Raw genomic sequence first — 23,512 nt, 5'->3', positions numbered from 1 at the left:
GGCGGATTGTGACTCAGACTGTCACAACCTACTTACTGGGGAAGAGCTATTCCGCACGACCCCTTGCTCAGCACACATCATAAAGTATCTAGCCCTATGTTAGAGTCATTAACACAGGTATTTCCCTTCATTAAAGTCTATGAAAATACTTAACCAGTGCCAGAAGGCTTCTCATTTGAGCCACAGTAATCCACCAAAGATACATAAACATTTAAAATTAAATGTATAGTTTAATATGCACAGTGGCACAGTATCAAACTGTAGACCACAAATTCTGGACTACCTTGGCTTCAAAAAGTTTTGTTTACAAAAGAGCTTAAAAGGGAAACCTAATCTTAAGTTTAATATTTGTGTATTTTCAAAGCCATTTATATTTCCCAGTATCGTACATCTGTAAGTAATATTTTCCTTAATACTATCGTTCATATTTCACTTACTGTTAAATCCAAACCTTCAACTGCTAATTCACTATTTAAATACTACCTCTGTTGTCATATCTACAGTGTTCTTCAATCTCAAATACCTCTCTCATTTTTAACCTATATCAGAAAAGGAATATATTTTAGATTAATGCACTGTACTTATATTGTACATTTTAAAATACAGTAAAATATTCTCTTGTAGCTTTTACACCAATTTTTCTAAGCATGATAACATCCAGAACGAACATTTTCCTATCATACTAGAAAACATAAGATTACATCAGAGACTTTTGTAAAGCATTTGCTATCGTATAAATAGCTGACAATACAAATATATAAAGAATCTTATTAGATCAATCACTTCACTTTACTTGGCCCATTTACCCAGTGAACTAGGTGCTCAAAATATTGTTAAAGGCATTTTTAAACTTAATAAAACAATATGCCATTAGCTATAAATACTGGCCACAATGTTCACAACTGGATACCTAGCACTAGTGCCTAATTCTATATTTAGACAACCTAAAAAAAAGTGGCCTGACTTTCAAAAGAGCTGAAAACCCATAAATCCCATTGAAGTAAATAGGTGCTGAACCCTCGAAAATCAGGCCACTTTTATTTAGGTCTTAAATATGGCTTTTGGATTCAGGCACCCAGATTCGAATATTTGGGCCCAGAATTTAGTATTCACAATTAACAAAATGCTATAGGAAACAAAAGAGATTGTAGCCCGTTTAAAAAAAAAAAAATCAAAAAAGTGAGCTGATTTAATTAGAAAAGCTCAACAACAAAGACAATTAATACTGGCCAGCTACATTAATAAAAATAATACCTTTCTTTGGAGAAAGAGTTAAGATTAATAGTAATAGCAGACTAACCATATTTTTAAATAACTTGCAGATTTAAAAAGTGTCCCATTGTAAAAGAAAAAAAAGGGTCCCTGAATAAAGGTAGCAAATGCACAAATTCAATGCCATTAAAAGGCAGACACAAGAGATCCCATGTATCTTGTGCCATTTGTAAAAAGGTTGTTTTATTATCAGTGTAACTAATCACAATGAAGCCATCTCTTACAACCAAAGACATTATAATGAATTTTCTTTACAGCTACAGAGAAATGGGATTTGCTGTTCCATATCAAACTAGAACAGGCTGTATAAATTCTGCTTCATATTTATTGTTAAATGTAATTTTCATCTATAAAATCAGCCATGAAATATTAAAAACTGAAACAACAGAATTTATATCCTTTACTTAATTTAGTTTAAACGGTCTATTCACTAAAAAGAGGGAAAAAAGGTTACATATGTATTATGGCACCCCCGCCCCTTCTCCCCCCAGTATTTCCATTATAAACCCCCTAGTTTCAGGAATTTATAACTCAGCTGTAAAAATTCACTCCACGCTGAGAGTTGGTATACTTTTCTTTTAACAATTTTTTAAAAAATAAATCTGTTTCAGAAGGAAGACAAGGAAGGAGTGCAGAGAGGGAGGGAATCAGAATAAAAACTTTAATGCTTATCCACTTAAGACAGTAATTAAAGGCCATATACTGCCCTCACTCTGTTTGCACAACTGCTCTTGACATAAATGAGACTTGTACATGAGAACTGAAGACAGCACAGTATTTTACCCTAAATAACAAAAAGGCAATAGAGAAGTCTGGTGTTAGTACCAATTATCTCTGGAGATTTAAGTCATCTGTTTATCCACAGAACAGATAAAATAAGGGGAGCAGCAGTTCATATTTCCCTACATAACTTCCCAACAACTGTGCCTCAGCCTTGTTCCAGTGAGGTTTTACCTGTACCGGTAAGGGGGTAATTCAGTTCCCATATCCATCCAACCCTCAAACTCTGTGCAAAAACTGTCAGGAGAGACACCATTAATATAATGGTCTTGGCATGGACATGAGCAACACATCTTGAAGAACAGTTACAAAACGTAGGTAACAGTTTTTTCTTCGAGTGCTTGCTCATGTTGATTCCAATTAGGTGACTACCAAGCAGGAACTTGGAGGTGGGGTCGGAGCTCAAGGGTTTGCTGATTGAAGCACTGCTCTGCCGAAGGCTGCATCATCTCTAGCCTGCTGAGCAATGCCATAATACGAGGTAAAGGTGTGGACTGAGGACTACGTCACGGCCCTGCAAATTTCCTGGGTCAGAACCTTGGCCAGGAACGCCACTGAAGATGCCTGCACCCTCATAGAGTGCGCTGTCAGCGGGGGGCAGGTGTTTTCGCCAGATCATAGTATGCCCGGAAGCACGATGTAATCCATGACGAAATTCTTTGAGAAGAGACTGGGAGCCCCTTCATTCTGTCTGCTACTGCAATGAATAATTGAGTATATTTCCAAAACAGCTTCGTCCATTCAATATAGAAGGTTAGCATCTGGCAAACATCCAAAGAATGAAGTTTTTGTTTGCATGTGGCTTGGGGTAAAAAACTGGGAGAAAAATATCCTGATTAACATGAAACTGGGAGACAACTTTCAGGAGGAAGGTTAGATATGGCCAAAGCTGAACCTTATCCTTATAGAACACAGTGGAAGGAGTCTCAGATGTTAGGGCCTTAAGTTCGGGTACCCTCTTGGCAGAGGTTATTGCCACCAGGAATACCACTTTCCATGAGAGACAGAGCAGAGAGCATGTCGCACGTGGTTCAAAGGGTGGTCCCATTAGTTTGGAAAGGACCTGGTTAAGGTCCCAAGCCGGGATCAGCTGTCGTACCTAAGGGTATAAACTGTCAAGTCCCTTATGAAAGCACTGGACTATTGGGTTGGCGAAGACCGATCAGCTTCCTCACGCCTAGGTGAAAGGCAGAAATGGCAGCCAAGTGGACTTTTATTGATGACATAGAAAGCCCTTGCTGCTTTAGGTGCAGGAAACAGTCCAATATAAAGAGTATTGTCGAGTGCGTAGGAAACATGTAATTTTCGATGACCAAATTGTGAATCTCTTCCATTTGTCTAGGTAGGTGGCCCTAGTGGATGGTTTCCTACTGCCAAGGAGGACTTCCCTAACTGGATCAGTTCAAGCCAGCTCTGTTGGGTTTAGCCACTGAGCTTACAAGCCATGAGGTGAAGAGATTCGAGGTTGGGGTGCTGAAGGTGGCCGTGATCTTGAGTTATCAGGTCCAGGAGCAGTGGTAAGGTGATCAGGATTTCCACTGACATCTCCAGAAGAGACGTGCACCAGTGCTGATGGGGCCAGGCTGGAGCTATCAATATCACCAAGTCTTCGTCCCTCCGAACCTTAAGTAGTATCTTGTGGACGAGTGGTATGGGTGGAAACGTGTAAAGGCAGTGGTCCTTCCCAAATAGAAGAAACACGTCCGCGATCCAGCCGGGCTGTGATTCAGGAAGGAGCAGAACTGCGGGCACTTCCTATTGTGTCATGTGGTGAACAAGTCTACCTGGGAAATTCCCCACTGTCGGAAGATGGTGTTCAGGACATCCAGGCAGATGGACTACTTGTGGTTGTGAGATAGTCCGCCAACTTGTTCTGAACTCCAGGGAGATAAGACGCCACCAGGGGTATTGAACGAGCTATACAGAAGTCCCAGAGTTTGAAGGCTTCCTGGCACATGGGAGAGGAGTGTGCTCCCCCATCTGTTTATATAAAACATCGCTGTTCTATTGTCTGTCATGACAGATATATGCCTCCCCTCCAAGTGAACTTGGAAGATCTGGCATGCCAGATGGACTGCCCTCAGCTCTCTGACATTGATGTGAAGTGAGAGCTCCACTTTGGACCACAGGCCCTGAGTCCCTCTAGGTTTGCTCCTCAACCTATTGCTGATGCTTCCGTAACCAGTGACATGGATGGTTGAGGTCTGGAGAAGGAAACACCCGCACACACCGCTTGCGGGCTGAGCCACCACAGGAGAGACTCGAGAACCGGCTAGGAAAGAATAACTGCTTTGTCTAGACTGTCCCGGTTTGGTCAATACATTTGAGGCTAGCCATGCCTGAAGAGGTCAGAGTCTCAGTCTGGCATGCTATACTACATAAAGTACAAACAGTCATGTGGCCAAGGAGCATTAGGCAATTCCTGGCTGTGGTGATAGGAAATTGTCTGAAACCTTGTATGATGGGGGGGAGGGATAGCTCAGGGGAGGAGGGATAGCTCAGTGGTTTGAGCATTGGCCTGCTAAACCCAGGGTTGTGAGTTCAATCCTTGAGGGGGCCATTTAGGGATCTGGGGCAAAAATTGGGGATTGGTCCTGCTTTGAGCAGGGGGTTGGGCTAGATGACCTCCTGAGGTCCCTTCCAACCCTGATATTCTATGATTCTATGTCACAAGGGGTCTGAAAACATGACAGTGGTAGAAACGCTCTTGCCTGTTTTGAGTCAAGTACTGACCCTATGACTTCTATCTGCTGAACGGGGGACAGGGTTGACTTCTGCACATTCAATACAAGGCCCAGGTTGTCGAAAGTTGCTCTTATCGGGCTCACATGCGCCTCCACTTGCACTTTGGAGAGGCCCTTGATCAGCCAGTCATTGAGGTAATGGAACATCTGCACCTGGCACTTCCACAAGAAAGTGGCCACAACTGCCATGCACTTGGTGAACACTCGAGGTGCCGCCAACAGGCCGAAGAGGAGGACTATGAATTGATAGTGATTGTGGTTCACCACCATCCTGAGGTACCTTCTGTGAGACACATATGTTGTCGAAATATGAAAATAAGCATCTTTCAAGTCGAGCATAGCAGTCCCCCAGATCCAGGGAAGGGATGATGGAGGCCAAACAGACCATGCAGAACTCCAGTATCTTCATGAACTTGTTGAGGTCTCGCAGGTCTAGGATAGGCCTGAGGCCACCTTTGGCTTTCGGTATTAGGAAATACCAGGAATAAAAACTCCTGCCCTTCAGCTCCTAAGGGAACTCGTCCACTGCCCCCAAACTTAGAAGCGTGTACACCTCCTGCATTAGAAGCTTCTCGTGAGAGGGTGCCTGAAGAGGGACACGGAAGGGGGCTGGAAGGGAGGGAAGGAGCTAAATTGGAGAGATTATCCCAGTTTTCCCATGCGGAGCACCCAGCGAATTGATGTAATTCAGGTTCATGTAGGATAGAAACGGGATAGTTGGCACAAAAAGGAGGGAATGGTTGGATCCAGTGTTTGAACTGGTGCATCGCCCTCAGGCGCACCTTCAAAAGGTCTGCTTTTGACCTGAGGACTGTTTTGCCTGCCCAGAGCGCTGAAACAATGAGGGAGGAGGCCGCCTCCTATTGTTTCTATTACATGTCCTAGAGTAGTTCTGCCTATTCTGCAGGTAGTAGAATCGAGATGGGGCTGGGGTTTAAAATGCCTCTGTTGCATAGACAAAGTATGGAGACCCAGGGACTTGAGAGTGGCTCTAGAGTCCTTAAGGTTATGAAACTGCGAGTTTGTTTTTTCAGATAAACGGGTCAAGCCCTCGAACAGGAGATCCTGGTTGGTCTGTTGGACCTCATATGGGGGCCCTAATGTCTGCAGCCAGGAGCTCTTCCTCACGGCCACCGCTGAAGCCATGGTATGTGCAACCGAATCAGTAATGTCCAGGGCTGCCTGGAGTGACACCCTTGCCACAAGCTTACCCTCCTCCACCAATGCAGAAAATTCTGCCCTTGAGTCTTTTGGCAGAAGCTCTGTGAATTTAGACATAGCTCCACAGGAATTAAAGATATATTTACCAGGGATCACCTGGTGGTTTGAAATTCAAAGCTGGAGCCTCCCGGTAGAGTAAATTTTCCACACAAAAAGTACAGCTTTTTTGCATCATGGGCTTTAGGTGATGGGCCCTGGTGCCCTTGGCATTCCCATTTGTTTGCCGCTGCCACCACTATGGAGTCAGGCGGGGATGTGAATAAAAATGTTCAAACCCCTTCGAGGGAACAAAATACTTTCTTTCTGTCCTTTTCACCATAGGTGGCAGGGAGGTGGGGGTCTGCCACAGCATTTTGGTGGTGTCTGGTATAGCTTTTATGAGCGGTAGGGCAATCCAGGAGGGACCTGAAGGGGCCAGGATGTCCACCATGGGGTCTGATGTCTCAAAGACCTCCTCGACCTGGATCCCCAGGTTCTGGGCCCTCTTTAGGAGCTGCTTGTGGACCCTATTGTCCTCTAGTCCAGGGGCTGTGGAGGTTCCAGCCACTGCCTCATCTGGTGAGGATGAAGATGAGGTTCTAACTGGAACCGGCCCTTGCTCCTTGCCCTCGGCACCAAGGGGATCACCTGGTGCCGGGTCTTCCGGTGTGGCATGGGGCAGCTGGTCCTGCACCAAGGGAGGTGGGGGGAGGCACATGGGATTCTGAGGCCACCCACACCGACCTCCTGAAATAGAACCCCTGGCTTTGGTGGAATGCCTAGGGGGGGTCCAAAATGGCCATTGGGCTGGAGCCTGCCATTGCATGGGCCATGGCATCGGTGGGAATTGCTGCCTCTCCCTGTCTGACCTCGAGCATCTGCGCTCCAATCTGTGTTGGCTGTGCTTGGATATGAAGGACTCTGCTTCTGACTCTGATTGGGAGGACTCGCTGTAGGAGGATCTTGGGGGAGCAGTGCCGACTAGTGCCGGGGACCGGTGCGGCTCCCCTGCCTGTCTGCTGCCAGAAGGTACTGGTGACTAGTGCCAAGGGAGGGGAGCCTTGGGGAACCAGACTCAACTGACCCCTTGTTGGGGCAGGAGTCAACAGAGCCAGGCTAGGCGTTGCTGCACTTATGTGGCCCAACACAGGTCTCACTGCACCAGAATCTTTACATGCCGATGAACAGCATGTCAGGCTGCTTCTTGTGGGGCACCAGAGACTGGGAACAGTGCCATGTGCTGCCCTGCCCTGTCGATGCTGAGGATCTCTATCTGAGTCCTTTCTTGGCGCTGAACCTCCTTGTGTCGACACCGGAACACTACACACCAGGCCGAGGTGCTCAGCATCGGCTCGGCTGACCCTGGGTCCGAGTGGACATGAACCGTTGATCCCTGTCCCTTTGAGTCCTGGGGCGAAATCCCCTACAGATCTTGCAATGGTCTTCTTGTTGAGATTCCCCCAGACACTTTAAGCAGGAAGTGTGGGGGTCACTCCTGGGCACAGGTTTGCCACAAGCTGCGCAGGGTTTAACCCCAGGGACCGAGACATGCCCCAGTACCGGGGGAGAGATTAGAGGGGTACCCCCAGAACAATTTCCTACTGGAATTCTAACTATATACTGACAAACTAACTACAACTACTAACTACTAATCTAACTATTTACAGGATAAAGTCTGAACGCTACTAGGGCGAAAGACTTGCTGAAGCAAGTGAGAACAAGCGTTCCAGCTAACCGTCACAGACGGTAAGAAGGAACTGAAGTGGTGGCGAGTCGGCAGGGCCCCATATACGGTGCCATAGAGGCGCGACTCCAGGGGGTGCCTGAGACAACCGACGGGTACTGCTAGGGGAAAAACCTTCCAGCTACTGTGCACGCAGCGCGCACACACATAATTGTAATCGACATAAGCAAGCACTTGAAGAAGAAAAAATATAATTGTGTTTTGTGTGCTCTGAACACCAGCCCACTAAGAATTGGCCTGAGACCATCAACTCATTTCACACAGGTCACCGAACAGACATTAGATGACAATTTTCAGTTACTGTTAACCTGGGCCAGATTCAGGTAAACTAGAGGTGAAAAGTTCTGTATCCCATTAGTCATCCCCAGAGCCATCTCCACCACTGAACATTTGGAGGAATTAAACCTACTGAGTACTTGGAAAGGAGATGAAGTATTAAAATCTGCAGGTATTGAAGACAACAAGGACTTTCTAAAATGCAAAAATAAGCAATAGCCAAAATGGCTTCAAAGAGGGAAAAAATTGCTCCCAAATTAGATGGTAAAAAGTAGGGCATGATTCAGAGTCTGATAAAACTTGCAAGAACAAGATAAAGGCAGATAAAAAGCCATATAAATTAATAGCAGCCAAAGAGTTAAAGGACATAAGGGCTTCTAGTTAATGTAGCAGGGTAAGTAATCATAAATGAATAAATCAATACACATGAATGTAGATTCCAAAATGAACATTAATATGCAAAGTAAGACAAAGACAGGCAAATAGTGATGGACATTAAAGGCTAGGTGGTGAGATATCCCACTCCTCTGCGCAGCCAGGTGAGCTCTCCCCTGATTACAGATGTAAGTATGGAAGTGAGAGGGAGCAGGGGCTGCATGCCCAGTCCTCCCATCCGGAGCAATGTCTGCAGGGAGAGAGGAGAGAGCCTTGGTTCTACCCCATAATCCCAATGTAACTGACTACTAGCAGAGTTGAGTTGGCAGGAGAAGGAAAGGAAACTGTACTCTGGAGCTGCAGTAAGTCACTTATCCCCAGGAGCAAAAGGGAAGCAAGAATTGTGATTTAGAGCAGTTCAGGGCTCCGAATGGTGTGCTGTAGTTGCACACTGTCCTTTACATAAGGCTGCAGTTGACAAGACTTCTACTGTACAAGCATTTATGACAATCATCTGATACAAATAGAAATGAGAAGGAGAAAATAAGGGTGGCATTTAATAAGCAAAAGTCTATCTTATAAATTGAGTTTAAGCTGTCAGTCTTGAAAACATTCCTTTCAATTAGTGTTAGCTGGAATGACCAGATAATATTCTATATATTTCTTTGCCTTGCTTATTCAGTCTACTAAGTGATTTTAAAAAAATCCCAAACACATAGGACTCATCTTCAGTTTGATCTCTCATATGTATTTTAAAAATTAACAGGACCATTGAACCCTACTACTTTTCAACCTGTAATAATTAATCAAATAATACCGCACTGTAATTCACTACAAGCTGAAATCACAGAACTGAACAGTACACTTTCAAACAAGTGGTTTATTGCTCTAGATTTAAAATACAAAGTTTCCATTATATTTAATAATTAAAATGCATGCTGTGTTATGGTTGCATTTGGTGACTGGATTAGTAATACCCCAACTGAGTCAAACAACACCTTTTTCCTACTAGGGCTCATATTACCATATCATCTATTTGTTTAAGAAAAGGGAAGGGAGGAGCACAGCAAGAAAGAAGGAATAAAAAAGAAATATGAACATCAAAACACACTGAAAGACAGTAAGACCAAGACAGTGAAAATACCTGACATCAGCAAAATGTAAGCTGGCAGAAAGTGAAACAGCTGAAGTATTTATGTATTTAAAGTTTTCGTGTCTTAAGAAATCGAAAATTCACCATTTGTCCTTGAGGAGTCTTGGTCAAAGTAAATGGTTAGAATCTCAGTGTCTTCTCTTAGATACAGTCACCACAAATTTAGCGAATATAGACATCATTGTCAAGAATGGACTCACAGGCTGTCAACTTCTTAATCAGGGTCTGACTTTATTGGAAAGTGTGAAATTATGTAATTACCAACACTTGGCAATTCTGACGGTTTAGACAATTCCAGCACTCAGAACATCTTCTTTTATAGAACAAAATTCCTAGCGCAGTTTTGTTCCAGAGAAGATATTTTACGTTCTTTCTTTTCCCTATCCCTTCAGTTTTACTTATTAGAAACAAAATTGTAGTAGTATTATGCAGGTACCACTTACTTAGGAAACAGAATTTATGATGAGTGAAAACAATTTTAAAAAAGGAGGAAAACATGGCCCCCTAAAGTCAACTACAATGGGGATAGTATTTCATCCAAACCTATAACTATAGGTCTAATAAAATGTGATTAATTTATCTAGGTATCTATACCACACCATACGCATCATTATATTATCTGAGCCCCTAAGCAAATATAGATTCCTCACAAACAGTTCTGCACCACTGTACAATATTTCAAACGTACATTTTAGGAATTAATACTCTTATTTCCAGTATAACCTATCAAGATATGGTTGCACTAATTAACCTTATATATGCACAATTTTCTATGTATATGTTTTGTAAGAGACCAGATACATTTATACATTTCAAAAGGTACTCCAAAACACAATGTATTTAGGGTAGCAACATGTAAGATAACAGTAACCTGAATGGAGGGGGGATAAATAAACAAACAATTCTTTTCCCCCCATTGGGGAAGTTCAGCATCTTTTTCACCTAGGAATGGGAAATTGTGAATAGCTGGCATTCCTATAATAGGTTGCTGCTGCTCTATGAACTGTGTATTACTGAGGTGTAGAACAATAACTTAAAAAGTAAGTCAACCCACATTCCCCTTCTTCTCTCCTGCCTCTCCAGTCTCCTCTTTGTCATCCTATTGCAATCCTATAGGTTGACATGAAATGAGCCAGAAGGGGCACTCAGACCTATGGCTAGGGATACAAATTAGATGAATAGTCAGAAGAAAAATAATGCAAATCAGGGTCAGTTTTGATTTCCTGTTGGTCTGCAGGCAGGTTCTATTTTATTCATACCATCAAATTTGGGGAAGGTTTGTCCATTTTTGTCTCATCTCTTAGAACATTTCAAGCACCCATGCTAGGACCATGCTAGGAGATACAGAATTTGGGTCATATTCTGATCTCAGTCACATCAATATAAGTTGGAGTAAATGCATTAACTTAAGTGGAGTTACACTCATGTAAGTGAGAAAATTCTGGTTCCATGTTTTCTTTCCCTTCTAATTAAACTGCATGAACATACAGTATACTCAAATTAAAACTAAGTAACTAGTACTGATCCTATTATATTTCACCTATGGTATTATTTTCAGCTGAAAAAAAAAATAACTGTCAAATATTCAAAAATCACACACATATAAGTGCGCATGAGCAATGGAAGATTTGTTTTCACCCTGCACTACCCTATCTAAATTCTTATAATGGTGACCAAAGTCACAATATGTGAAAGCCTACTTACTGTCCAAAATCAGAGGGGTGTGGGGGAAGCAAACTGCTGGCTTGTTAAGCAAATGCACTCTGAGGAAGACCTAAGAAGGCTATACTACCTTCTAAAATATGTTTATTTATTAACCTAACACATTTTAAACATTAAGAGCACAACTTCATGGATTCCAGTACATAATGTGCTTGGGGCCAGAAGTGAAAACTCTATGTTGTACCTTCAAAATAGCTACAGTTGAAAGGTTTGACATTAGGGCTTTTATATTCCTATCACTGTAGATCGGCTGCAGGCTATTTCTTCATTTCTTGTATTGTATTGTATTTCCTTCTAAACTATTACAAACTAGCAGCTGTAACCTGTTAAAAAGCACAATTCTTTTAATTTAAACAAGAAAAATATCCTTTCACAGTTTAGGTAAAAGTTGTAAATAGGGCAACTCATAAATTCTAAAATCAGAGTAACTAGGAGACATTCATTAGGGTTTGTGTTATGAATTCAAAACATGAAGCATAACATGCTTAAGGAAGGCCTTTATTTAAGCATTCATTAGCCCCTCAACTTCAAGCCTCCAACTTGTAAATAATTTAAAATGAAAAACTGAACAGAAAAAAAAATAGAAATGCAATTCAAATTATCCCATTGTTATACTGATAAAACTGAAAACAATAGAAAAGAAGGCTGGCAGATCTTGAAGACAACATCCATAAAACATTTTTATGTACCTTATCTTTGAACTAAGGCATTATGCTAGCACTGGATTCAATCAAAAAAAAATTAGCTCAGACTTGTAACAATCAGGCTGTGCCTGGTAAAGAATATGTATGCTAGCTTAGCATTTTTAGTATTCAGTGCATTTTGCTTCTGACGGTGCTGAAACAACAAAATATAAAAAACAATATGCTTCTGGATGCCTTATCATTTTTTCCCCCATTTTGACTTCTCAGAAATATACAACCCATTTAATAATTTACCAGACATAGGGTGATATAATTTCTTTCCTTTCACAACTGCAGAAAACCCAGATCTGAGTTGGGGAATATGAAATCTGGGATGGGGAATATGAAAAGAAAGAACTATCACCTCTTCCCCACATGGGTACTCCACAGGAATTGGCCTCTGCAGGTGAAAAAGGCAGAGATGCAACAAGGGAGGGGAGGGAGGAGGGAAGACAAACAGAGAGAGATTCACCTCTGCAACTTCCCATCCCCATCCCCATCCCCCCCACCCCCCACACACACAAAATAAGGAATTAATGGGAAGCAGCCAGTGAAGATATCCATGGGAGCATGGCTTCTGTTAAGAATTTTTGGAGTTCCCCTGAACAGGCTTTTACTTCACAGTGATCATCTGAACTAAGCTGTAATGCACCACTTCCAACTGAACAATAGGTGAAGGCGACACACATGCAGTGCGTAATGGGTGCACACCAAACAGCAAAATGCAGCTCATATTGTCACTGCAGAAAGTGTACAGTGTGCAGGTGTATGGTTATGTTATAAATGAGAGAAACACAGTTGGAAATACGGTTATTTTGAGAAGTATCTTACTGCTGCATTTACATGTGTGTCAACTGCCTGCTATGAATCACCAGCAGGGCATAAATTGCTTGAGATAAAAGACTAAGCACCCTCACAGGTAGCTGTATCCGACTCATTTAACGTCTTATGCAGACCAGCCACTAGAGAGGGACAAAGACCCACAATGTAGTAACATGCATTACATCTGCTTTCAAAGGTTTGGTTTAAAACATGTGGTTTTCCCTTAAATCACAGATATAAATGTACAAGCTTAACTCCAATTTAACAGAGTTTAATGTATGGAAATTTCTTTTTTTCTTTTTACACTATTTTGTGAGAACTGATCACAGAGATACTTGTACATTTCTGTAATAGAAATGTCATCTAGTTTTGGGGACCTGAGCTTGCATTCCTTGCACACACAAATCTCCCAATAATTGCAATGGGAGATCTGGGGGCACAAGAAAAGCCAGACCAGGCCCTTAGTATGCATCCTAAACCATGCCCAATTCAGATATAAATTTTGTATACTCTCCAAATTTAAGTGTGGACTTTAAAAGAGACCCAGGTGAGGGTTGCGTGTCACATACTCATAGTCAATTTTATGAATTCTACCAAATTACACAAAATAAAAACAAAAAACACAGACATCAAGGGTCCGATTCTACTCCCACTGACTTCAGTGGGAGCAGGAGCGGGCCACAAATGCCTTCAAAATTAGCTCACTAAACTTCTCAAATAGTAAAGGGCACGAATGCTCTATAAAGATAATATAATGTGAGACATATAGATGAACATAATTTGTTGAGGAAGAGTCAACATGGTTTTAGTAAAGGGAAATCATGCCTCACCAATCTACAAGAATTCTTTGAGGGGGTCAACAAGCATGTGGACCAAGGGGATCCAGCAGATATAGTGTACTTAGATTTTCAGAAAGCTTTTAAAAAGGTCCCTCACCAAAGGCTCTTATGCAAAGTAAGCTGCCACAGGATAAGAGAGAAGGTGCTCGCATGGATTGGTAACTGGTTAAAAGATAGGAAACAAAGGGTAGGCATAAATGGTCAGTTTTCAGAATGGAGAGAGGTAAATAGTGGTGTCCCCCAGGGATCTGTTCTGGGACCAGCCCCATTCAACATATTCGTAAATGATCTGGAAAAAGGGGTAAGCAGTGAGGTGGCAAAATTTGCAGATGATACAAAATTACTAAAGATATTTAAGACCCAGGCAGACTGCAAAGAGCTACAAAAGGATCTCTCAAAACTGGGTGACTGGGCAACAAAATGGCAGATGAAATTTAATGTTAATAAATGCAAAGTAATGCACATTGGAAAGCATAATCCCAACTATACATACAAAATGATGGGGTCTAAATTAGCTGTTACCACTCAAGAAAGATCTTGGAGTCATTGTGGATAGTTCTCTGAAAACATCCACTCAATGTGCAGCGGCAGTCAAAAAAGGGAACAGAATGCTGGGACTAAGTAAGAAAGGGATAGATAATAAGACAGAAAATATCATGTTGCCTCTATATAAATCCATGGTACGCCCACATCTTGAATACTGTGTGCAGATGTGGTTACCCCATCTCAAAAAAGATATATTGGAATTAAAAAAGCTTCAGAAAAGGACAACAAAAATTATTAGGGGTAGGGAACGACTTCTGTATGACGAGAGATTAATAAGATTGGGACTTTTCAGCTTGGAAAAGAGACGGCTAAGGGGAGATAACTGAGGTCTATAAAATCATGACTGGTGTAGAGAAAGTAGATAAGGAAGTGTTGTTTACTACTTCTCATAACACAAGAACTAGGGGTCACCAAATGAAATTAATAGGCAGCAGGTTTAAAACAAATAAAAGGAAGTATTTCTTCACACAACGCACAACCTGTGGAACTCCTTGCCAGAGGACATTGTGAAGGCCAAGACCATAACAGCATTCAAAAAAGAACTAGATAAATTCATGGGGGATAGGTCCATCAATGGCGATTAGCCAGGATGGGCAGGAATGATGTCCCTAGCCTCTTTTTACCAGAAGCTGGGAATGAGTGACAGGGGATGGATCACTTGATGATTACCTGTTCTGTTCATTCCCTCTGGGGAACCTGGCACTGGCGGGCTATCACCAGCAGGAGAGTGAATTTGTGTGGGGGGGTGGAGGGTGAGAAAACCTGGATTTGTGCTGGAAATGGCCCAACTTGATGATCACTTTAGATAAGCTATTACCAGCAGGACAGTGGGGTGGGAGGAGGTATTGTTTCATATTCTCTGTGTGTATATAAAGTCTGCTGCAGTTTCCACGGTATGCATCCGATGAAGTGAGCTGTAGCTCACGAAAGCTCATGCTCAAATAAATTGGTTAGTCTCTAAGGTGCCACAAGTACTCCTTTTCTTTTTGCGAATACAGACTAACACGGCTGTTACTCTGAAACCTGTCGGAAGACAGAATACTAGGCTAGGGGGCAGGGATGGCTCAGTGGTTTGAGCATTGGCCTGCTAAACCCAGGGTTGTGAGTTCAACCCTTGAGTGGGCCATTTAGGGATCTGGGGCAAAAATTGGAGATTGATCCTGCTTTGAGCAGGGGGTTGGTCTAGATGACCTCCTGAGGTCTCTTCCAATCCTGATATTCTATGGGCCTTCAATCTGACCCAGTAGGGCCATTCTTATGTAATAATGCAATTTGGGAGTTTCTAAGACAAATCATTTGATACATGAAATGGTTAAAAAAAAAAAAGTTAGGAAATGTTTAAAGTGAAAACCTCCAATTTTTCAAACTATAAGTTTTCATATATGCCTTGACTGATTTTAGGAAACTTTCCTACAAAAATTATCCTTTTCCACAAGATGTGCTTGAGAAATTGCAGATGCATTTAGTATAAACTTCAGTAGGGTGGGAATAAAAAAAATCAGGCTTTAAAAAAGAAAAGAAAAAAGTAATGACCTTTAAGGAGAGAGTAAGTGTCTCACAATTATTAAAGGCAGCTGTCAATCCATAAAAGACCCTGTCCTCCTCTTAGATACGTCACACATCACTATCAAGCTTTTTTTCTTTTAGTAAATCCTAAGTGTAAAAATGTCCTTATGTTTCATGTATATCAAAATCTAAAGTATGCTAAAAAAAAATCTCATAAAACATGAATATTGAAATTGATGCGAGTGAATTATGCCCTGGTTAAAATTTGGTACAACTATTGCACAAAGCAAAAATATTACATATATAGATATTATAATGTTCTGATATTACAAAACCAAGAGTTAATAAAATCTTCCTTCTATTTATATTTTTAAAGATTTTTCTGCAAAACAAAGTGAAAGACCAGTGTAAAAAATGCCATGAACCTGCCTCTTGAACATATTGAGGCAAGTACATGTTAGACCTTGCAACAAGTATTTTTGGGATTCACAATAAAAAGTTTTGTGATCTACATCCTTCAAACATGGAAACTAGGTTTACTTTACTACCCCAAAACACAGAACATTCAGCAAACTATACCTCACAGGACCCAAGACACTCTGCATGATACATACACAAATTCAGGGTAAGTACTTAAATTGTCTTAACAGCAGACATGTAATGGGGCTTTTCCTTTACCACCAAGAACCTGAGCAATCCAAGAATGTTTGCAACCCTCCTTTCCCCTGTAAGGTCACAAATTCTAGCTAAGCAGTCAGACAAACTAGTAGAGGAAAGGCTGGCTTGCTGTAGAACAAGTCAAAAGGTACTCAGCCTGGCAACCACACATGGCAGAGCTGTTGAAGAGAAGTCATACCTCTCCCAAAATAGTATTCCACATTCTGAACTTCACTAGTGCCCTTCTTAGGATTTCCCTAACCTTTGCGTCTATGTAAAAAGCAGGTGAGAGTAAAGATGAGCTCTCTGTTGCACTAGGGATTGGGGTTTAAATACCCACTGAAAATTGTGGAGGAACTACACTTCTATAATTCAAGGGGCACTTTAGAAGGACTTCCCTCTAACCAAAAGCTACAGGAAAGTTTGTTTGTTTGTTTTTTTTTAAGTTGGGAACACATGACCCTGTTAGAAGACTCACTGTTGGGGTTAAGATGTCCCAGACATCCTTGAGCACGGTCTGTAAAATCCTCAATAAATTTCAGAAGCATAGCTGGCATTTGGAGAAACAGAGCTGACCAGACTGAGAATCACTAGAGTCAATAATTCCACAGAAGTAAGAAAAAGGTAGGCCTTGTCTACACTGCCACTTTACAGCGCTGAAACCTTCTCGCTCAGGGGTGTGAAAAAACATCCCCCTGAGCAATGCAAGTTTCAGCACTGAAAAGTGGTAGTGTAGACAGCGCACCAGCACTGGGAGCCGTCTACTCCCCTCGTACGGGGTGGTGCCATGACTACACAGCCACGTTAAGAAGACATAACCGCAGTTTCCCACCTTAGCACTCTGATTTCTCTTTGTGGAGCAAACAAAGCTTGTAGAGTTTCCATGGACCAGAAATTAGAGGTTACTGGTGCCCACATCAGATCCTGAATACTTTATAGTGCTGTGCTTCTCCACTGTTTTAAAGCTAAATACTTTAAATCATAAGACCAATTTTTTATTCCAATAATGTGTTCAATTTTATTAGTAGTAGTTTCATTTCTCCTTATTGGTAGAGGGAAAAACACATCCATAGAAAATAGGGCAAAGATCCAGAATCAGAAAAAGTGTAGGGCTTAAGGATTTATTTAAGATTTACAAAAACTTTGTGAAGAGCACCTAACTGTTGTTTTGGTGTCTTGGTAGAGATGCCAAAGAGTCTTAGAAAATGAATCACCTTTTTGCTGCCCCTGAAGAAATCCCACTAGCTCCAGTTACATTGGGCCCGACACACAAAGCAATTTGTACTTCCATTGGCCATGCAGTACTTGTTCTGTGGCTAAATAAAGGACTTGATTTTCCAGAGTTGCTTATCCTAGGCTTTTCAGGATTAAACCTTATACAATGTTGATCTATATGTTCATCAAATATTTTTATACAAGAAACACTGTCTTTTTTGTTCTGATCGTTTTACTGTTTGCTTTGAGTCATTTCCTGCGGAAAGTGACATTTTAAAATACAGTTCCAATGACCGTATTTTATGCAGCTTTTATCACACAGTACCTCTCTCAGATTTTCCCTGGTCACACAGCAATAATGCCCTCAGCCACATATTAACGCTTTAGAACATTCCAAAGCAAGTTAAAAAGTGCTTGTTTAGTTAGCTGTTGACAAGAGAAAGGTATGTAAATTGTCAAAATAATTATGTTCGCTGCCCATTTCTTTACACAGATAATGTAAAGATTAGAATTGATAGACAACCCACCCCACCTTCCCTCTAAAGGTGGTACTGAAATGGGTCCAGTAGGTCTGGTGGTCTGAATCTTGTTACCATATGTCTTTTCATACTGTGTGATCTCTGCACGATACTCTGCACTCTCTGATACATAGTGCAATAGTGTACAAAATGTTATTTAATTTGTACATAAAATACATATGTAAAAATGTATTTTTTAAATGAATGACTGGATCAGACACTGAGCTGTGGTATCTTTTATTAGGCAAAACGCCACTGAAACCAGGATGTGTTTTTTTCCCTTCTTGTTCTCCAAGGGGTGACCACCCTTTGCAGACTCTTTTTTTTTTTACAGAAGACGACAACAAACTACAATGCTAGAAAATAAGTTTTTGCAACATAATAGCGGAGAATTTAAATACACAAATGCTAGAAAATTCAAAGTTATTGCCCATAGCAACCACAATTCAACCACATTTCATATACCTATTTGGCCGTGTGACAGCATACATAGAAATACAAAACTGCATACATGCAAAGATTCAAGTTATAATTATTAAGGAAAACATAACTTTGTATTTCTGAATTTTGGGGATGTATACTCTGAACCATAATATTTCATTAATGCTTTTTATTTTTCAGTGAAGAGCACTGACTATAAGGAAATAAGGAAAGAATCTAATTAACTCACTCATTGCAGTCCATGTTGTATGCTGTTATAGAAATATGCAACTAAGCTTACATTTTCAAAAGATTTAAACTAAGAAAACTTTAAGTAACTTAGAAGTGATTGAACTTATTAATATATAGAAAAGTTTCTGCAGGAGTGATAGTAAAGGTTTGGCTCAGTGTTTTAACTTAGGTCATTTGAACTACATTTCCCAAAATGCTAATAAAACTGACGTTTGAACATATTGAAAAAGTCACAGTCCATCATTCTCATGTCACATCAGTGCATTTGACTTTTTTTAAAATGTATGGATTATACAATTACTGCCAGCCTCCATATATTATATATAAAAGCTACAATCTGATTACATGTCCATGTTGTAATAATTTATGAAATAAAGCTGGTATAACTATAATGTTACCTTTACAATGAATGTAACTTGCTGTGAATAGTCTAGGACAGTAGTTTTCAATCTTTTTGGGCTCAGGCATTTGTAAATCTTAATGGCCTGTCCGACCCAGTAAATAGCTTTAGTGCAAAAAACATCTGGTTTAGTAAATATTTGTTACCCAAAAGTAAGTCCTGAATAACCACACTCTGGACCATACTAGTGGCTACTGGCTAGGGTCATCAGATAGCAAGGGTGAAAAATTGGGATGGGGATAGGGAGTAATAGGCCCCTAAGACAAAGCCCTGAATATTGGGACTGTCCCTATAAAATTGGAACATCTGGTCACCCGACTCCTGCCCCACAGGACAGACTGGGCTGGTCGATGGGGACCAGCCAGGCCAAGTTTGTGTAAGTACCATTGTGACCCAATGCATGGAGTTGCAGTGCCATACATTTAAATCTAGTCCAGCCAGCCCCACCATCACGATAGAGAGGCAGCTAGGCCAAACCCAAGCAGTGCTGCGACCCCATGCACCAACCACCACCACCCAAATCAGAAAGCCAAGTCCAGCCAGCCCCTTCCCTAGTATTGGAGCCACAGGAGCTGCCGCTGTGGGATGAGTGTAGAGTGGGCTCTGCAACCACCCTCCTCAGGGCCTCCTACACAAACTCAGAGACAGGACACAAACCCCCTCCTTGGGCCTCCCAGGCAACCCTCTGACACATTCTGGGATCCTAATCTTGGGTTATGACCCATATTAGGTTGAGAAACTCTGGCCTAGGGGACTGCAAAACAGACCAAACTGAAACTGGTAATTGTCTTCATCTTTCATTCATCCAATGTTCCATCTAGCAGCCTTACCCCTTACATTATAATGGAGAAATGGATGTTGGGATTCACAGTGTCTTCAGGCCAAACCTCTATATTATTAAAATAAGAATAGCTGTAATTTGCTCTAATTATATTCATTAGCTGAGCTGCTGGAGAGCTGCTAATGCAACCTCCAATGGGACAAAGTCCAGACAGCCCACATCTAATGCTTTGCACCATCAGCAAATCATTCCTTCTACAAAAACTTCCAGCAATTTTGGATTCCAATTATTATTATCCCATAGATACCACAAATTCGCTTCATGTATTACAGATAATTAAAAAATGCTGTTCCTAAGCTCTTACAAACCTAAATTAAGAAAGAACACCAAGGTGGCATAAGGGAACAAGGATTAAAGCAACCCTGTTTTAATGGGGTCGCCAGGGCTGGTGTTAGACTTGCTGTGGCCCAGGGCCCCACCGCCCGGGCCCAAAGCCCAAGGACTTTAGCTGGGGCAATGAGAGCTGGGGCTTTGCCGGCCACACGGGGCAGCAGGACTTGGGTAGGCTCGGGCTTCAGTCCCCCAGCCTGGGGTTGTGTAGTAATGTTTGTTGTCAGATGGGGGTCGTGGTGCAATGAAGTTTGAGAACCCCTGGGTTAAAGCAACAAATTAGGTGGATACTAAGACACAGCATGAAAGTTACACTTTGGGACTTTTCCCCCATGTGTTCCCCCCAGCCAACCCACCCACACTTTGAACTGAAGATCAGGGTTTACAGGCCTCATAAAAAGTCTTTTCAGAAAAGACTGAAGGAGTAAAGCGTGAAAGCTCGTGAAGCTGGATCAGAAGGAGGGTCCCCAGCCTTAAAGGGCTGCTTAGACGAAATTAGAGGTGGAGAGTGTTGCTAACTTGGGGCTGTAGGCAGACTGAAGAAAATATAAAGTGCCATTTTATTTCTTGACAACACATTTTCAAAACAGTTCTAATACAAATGGATTTATTTTATGCACACTCCGCAAGTTAGGGGTCAGTGACCCTTTGCACCATTGAAGACATCCCCTCACACAGCGGTGTCGTTTGCACGACACCACACAACTATCAGGCCCAGGGAAGCAAGCAGCTTTAATTCACTGCACAGACAGTCTGCAAAGCGGCACCGCTCGAACTAAACAAGGGGGTTTGATCGAAACGAACTAAAGCTGGAGCGAGGTCCCAGGCCACCCGGCGCAGCGGCCAGGGTCAGAGGGAGGCCACGCTGCGACCACAGAGCGGCCATCTTAACGCGCCCAGGCCCCCACGCTCCCCGGGCCTGCCCCGAGCACTGGCGCGCGGCAGAGGCGCCCGGCAGAGGTCGCGCGCCCGGGCCGCGGCCCTGCGCACCGCCGACGGAAGGCCGGCGAGGCCCGCAAGCCGCAGTGCACGCTGGGAAACAAAGCCGCCGGCCTCCGGCTCCAGGCGAGTGCCTGCGGCCGCGCATGCACATTGTCCCCGCAGCCAACATGGCGGCACAGCGCCCTGAGAGCATGCGCGCACCTCCTTGAACGGGGGCGCTTCTCGCGCGTGCGTACTCCGCCGCCTTCGCCCTGCGCCGCAGAAAGCTCAGGGCCTGGGCGCTTCCCTGCTCCACGCATGTGCGCCCCCTTGTCGCCACAACTCAAATCGCACGCGCAGTCCGAACGCGCAGGGACAGGGAGCCGTCCGCATGCGCACTCCCTCGCTTCCTTGTTAAGTTTTTTTTTTTTTTCGTTTGAGGGGACAGGGAGAATCAGCTCAATGGCCACGCGCGCTAGCCAATCACAGCTCGCCACGTTTTTCCAGCCCTCAGCGATCCCGCCATTCACACACCCCTTCACAGCGTGGAGGCGGGACATGCAAATAGATTGGCTGGTAAACGAGTTCCTGGCGTCCGCCCACAAAAGCAAGAAAACGACGGCAGCGCAGAGGCCCAAAAAGCCTGGGGGGAAGCGTAACGCCGGTTTCGGCCCAGCAGGAGCCCCATACGCCCACAGGAGGCGCCTATAGCGGTTGCAAATGACAACCCGCGGAACGGAGCCTCCCAAGGAGGCGAAAGGCCGCAGCCCGTTAGGTTTCACTTACCGCACGGGGGGAGCCGTCCGCCTCCGCTTGTGATGATCTTGGTCACAAGTGGCGCGCCGTAGATTCGCCGTTCTGCGTCACTCTCAGAACGAGGCCGCGTAGCGCGGGGGGCGGGGGGAAAGGAGAGAAAGAGAGAGGCGACGTGCGGTCACGTGGCACATGACCGGAACAGGAGCGCGAGGAGCGGGCTCGTGCGAGAGAACCCACTCGCCTTCCTTTCGTCCCCACCCCCAGAACTCCGGGCGTCTTCTTTGAGATGCCCCTGTTGCAGGGGCTGGCTCCGAAGAGGGCCTCGCGCGCGCGCGCCCCCCTCTGGCCCCACGTGGGGGCTGCGGTGGAACCTGCGGGCTCCGCTTCGCGCCGCTCCGGGCAGCGCCGCCCGCGGCTCAGGGGCGGAGGCGGGGCGCCGGGGCCCTGTGCGGGCAGCCGCGCTGAGGGGCGTTGGGCGCGGCTTCGCTCACCACCGCTGGGGCCGGTGGTTGGGGGGGGAAATACGCAAACGAGCAAAACAAAAGCAAAGAAAAACCCCAACAGACTGCGAAGTCCCAGCAGGGCCAGAGGCTGGGCGGGGGAGCCGCTGAAACATGAGCGTGTCCTGCCTATCTGGCCTCCACCTGAGTTGTTTTACTGCCTAAATCAGTGGTTTCCAGCCGCTGCCTGCAGCGCTCACCCGACATCCCTAGGGCCCTACAGGTAGTATTTGTATTGTGTGGGTGTGGCCCACGTAACATACAGAGAGGTGCATATGCAGCCCCCAGTGGTCTAAATTACGGACTTGAAACGCCTTCTGATAATGTTCAAGTTGAAGACTAGCCATTGCTCTGCAGGGGTTGATCCCTTAATTCTCACTAATGTCTCTGTACTAAAATGCAGTTGCTTTTGCTTTCAAGTTGAGTATCTCGGTTGCTAGACAAGCCATATTAGGGCCTTGCAATCTGACCACACTGTAGTTTTTGAGTCTGTAATATTTAATTGTGCAGCACTTCCTCTCCCCGAGGCCCTTTGGACAGGTAGGCTAGCATTATCATCCTTTTCCAGACTGAAGAACTGAGTTGTGTGGCGATTAAGTGACTTGCTACAGTTGTGGTTTACAGGAGCAGTACATAGACCTATTCACTCCCATTTCCACGCTCTGGCCACTGGAGGATGCCCCAAGACACGTAGAAGTGTACTACTGGAAGGGACCTAGAGAGGTCCTCTAATCCAGTACCCTGCACTCAAGGCAAGAATATGTAATAACTAAACCATTCCTAAAAGGTGTTTGTCTAACCTATTCTTAAAAATTCCAATGATGGAGATTCCACAGCCTCCCTAGGCAATTTATTCCAGTGCTTAAGCATCCTGACATGAAGTTTTTCTTAATGTCCAACGTAAACCGCCCTTGCTGCACTGTAAACTCTTTGCTGCTTGTCCTGTTTTCTTTGTATCCTGTTTTTAAATGTATTCTAATTATTTTTCATTCTTTTCATTTTCATCACATAGATGGAGAGCCTGCAAACGCTTTTAAAAA

The 23,512-nt window shown here is 43.4% G+C and overlaps 1 protein-coding gene across 1 annotated transcript in view; it reads right to left on the bottom strand.

Annotated features, from left to right (window-relative positions):
• The window catches only part of ZNF407 (zinc finger protein 407), a 462,307-nt gene extending 439,428 nt beyond the window's left edge, over positions 1–22,879 (bottom strand). Inside the window, exon 1 of the mRNA XM_084621975.1 lies at positions 22,003–22,879. The gene's annotated coding sequence lies outside the window, so the exon portion shown is untranslated. The remainder of the gene's footprint in view (positions 1–22,002) is intronic.
• Positions 22,880–23,512: the final 633 nt, after the last annotated feature.

Source organism: Lepidochelys olivacea (assembly GCF_965140295.1).
Source record: "Lepidochelys olivacea isolate rLepOli2 genome assembly, chromosome: 2".
Lineage (NCBI taxonomy): Eukaryota > Metazoa > Chordata > Testudines > Cheloniidae > Lepidochelys > Lepidochelys olivacea.
Note: the sequence above shows the minus strand (reverse complement) of the source record. Positions and strands in the feature narration are given on the sequence as shown.